Below are 2,619 nucleotides of genomic sequence, written 5' to 3' on the forward strand. Positions count from 1 at the left end.
CTGTGACAATTGGAGCAAGTTTTTAACCTCTTTGAGCTTTAGTTTGCTTAAATGTGAAATGGACGCTAATGATGCTTATCTCTTTGCTATTCTGTGAGGACTAAATGAGAAAAATTGTAAAGTGCTTAGCATGAAATAAATGTTAATTTGCCAAACACCCTAGCCCACGGTCTTTAATTTCCCTCTTTCAACTTTCTTGCCTGGAGTTCTAAATTCAAATTTTGTTTCCAATTTTCTAAATTCCCTAGAAGTGTCCACGCTGCCCATCATTCCCTGGCAGATTCCATGATACCCATCAAATTGCAGGTGAATGATACAAAGCTTAAGTATCATCCTGGGGATTAATATTACATTTCACATCCACTCTTAACCTTATTTAAGGAATGAATAATTAATAGTGCACTTTTCCCCCTAAGTGCTGTACTTCTCATACAAGTTTTCTGTACTAACATAAAAGTTTTATGTGGGAGCCTTGCTTAAAACCACACTTGAGATTACACCTGAAAACTACTGAACCTAAATTGCTACAACATAGATTATTCATAAAATAATTTCTGTACCTTGTTAAATGAGAAGTCCGCCTTAACGTCTACATCAGAACACATCTGGTGAAAGTTAGTGGCAGGAGTTGAGTGATAAAATAAGTCCCATTGCCCTTTCTCTTTGCAGAGGATCTATTTTCAGATCTCAGCACAGAGAAATTCACCATTGTCAAATGAAAAGAGGCTCTCAATCTCTCAAGATGGTACTCAACACATTTTCTTGAGGAAGTAAAGCTAGCAACTATGAAATTTGTGGTTGAAGGTGTACCTTGCTTTATGATCTTCACATTCAATTCATTTTTTAGGACTAGCCAAATTTTATAAACTTGATATTTTAGGGAAATGAACTCAGAATGTTTCTTCGCTAAATACTAAAGAAATGTGAGACTTCTTTTTGTCTGGGTTCCTGTTTTCTGAGTTAAATGAGAATCTAGTTCCCTTACCCAATGGGTCATCTGTAATTTACATTACCTGCTTGGCTGAATCCCTTGTTTTATTTTATTTAATATTTTATTTATTTATTTTTATAGTGTAGGAGCACTGCTATTTATTCAGGCATTGATTAAGCTGATTGAATTGGGCATGAATACCACATTACATTTTTTTTAATTTTTAAAATTTTATAAGTTAGTTCACAATGTTTGATTACATTCAATATTCAAACACCAATCCCACCACCATTTATACCTTCCCACCACCGAATGAGGGATGTTTCCATCCCAGACCCCAATCCCTGTCCCAAAACACAACCAAAATAATATATTTTGTATTGTCTGTTGTAGAACTGCTGAACATGCTTACAAAAAAGGGTCCATATAGGAAACAGTGTGAGGATTGTTCTATTTTGGCAGGAGCCATTAAGACATTCTGTAGGATATCACTAACATGTTGTTAAAGTTTGGGTGATGTGAGCTTTGGTATATATATCTAAAAATATGTATATATGCATATATATGTATATATATATATATATATATATATGCTCGCCCCCATGGCAGAGCCTTGCAAGCTACCCATGGCATATTCGATATGCCAAAAACAGTAACAGTAAGTCTCACAATGGAGGCCTTACTGGTGCCCGCTTGAGCAAATTGATGAGCAATGAGATGACAGTGATAGTGATATATATGTATATATATATATATATATATATATATATTTCCCTCTATGATTTGTTGCCTACTATCTGAACCCCATCAAATGTGGTGTGGTAATTATGGAGAATGGGTAGGGAGTGTTTTATGATGTGTAGTGCAGCTGCTTTTGTGGTCCAGGAGTATGTTTGCTCATATGTGAGGCTAGCCTGATGGGAAGCGACTTTGAGCTTGGCGGTGGTTGGGGTGTGGAGGTTTCTGGCTGCTGGGGCTGGATGCCTTGGGGTGGGAAGGGTTCTCACCCGCCCCCCTCTGGGGCACCCTGTGTGAAACAGCCTGGTGTGGAGTCTGGTGGCGTGGTTACGGGGGCCTCATGTTATGCTCCCTTTTGGGAGAAGCAGCTGTGTTATCTGGATAGTGGCTGATGACAAAATTATCAGGCACCAGCAAGATGTGGCTCATGGGCATGAGCCCTGGGTCCCCGGAGACTGGTGAATCCCTTATTTTAGATGATAAAAATGTCTTTGTTTTTCTGATAAGAACAGATACTACACTTGATCTTAGCCAAAAGGCCGAGAAGCGATACTCTACAAGTCTATCAACTAAGCCAGAGCCCCACGCCTGCTGATGACGGGAAATAACCATCCTTTTCGGTTTTTTTTTTTTTTCCCTTGTCAGGCAGCGTGGCGATTACTAAAACAGGCGTGAACTCGGTGGCGCGGGGCAAGGGGGAAAAAGAAAAACTATGTAACAAACAGCGGGACTTAATATCTCTATATTCTTAGCAATGGAGAACTATCAAATGCCTCCTTGGCAATAGGACTGCTTTTCTTTTTTGGGGGAAACCCCAACAACGGTAGTGAATTGTGTGTTGAAACATGGAATGTAATCGAAATAAGGCGTAAACGAAGTGAAACATATCATGTGCAAGGGATGGGACTGGGGAGGTGGGAGGGGGCGGCAGGTATACTGGGGGGGTTGGT

General features: G+C 39.6%; 1 pseudogene; it reads right to left on the bottom strand.

The window, feature by feature from the left end:
- Positions 1 to 2,084: 2,084 nt before the first annotated feature.
- On the bottom strand, positions 2,085 to 2,220 carry LOC129406921 (U2 spliceosomal RNA; annotated as a pseudogene).
- Between the last annotated feature and the right edge of the window lie 399 nt (positions 2,221 to 2,619).

Source organism: Sorex araneus, chromosome 8 (assembly GCF_027595985.1).
Source record: "Sorex araneus isolate mSorAra2 chromosome 8, mSorAra2.pri, whole genome shotgun sequence".
NCBI lineage: Eukaryota > Metazoa > Chordata > Mammalia > Eulipotyphla > Soricidae > Sorex > Sorex araneus.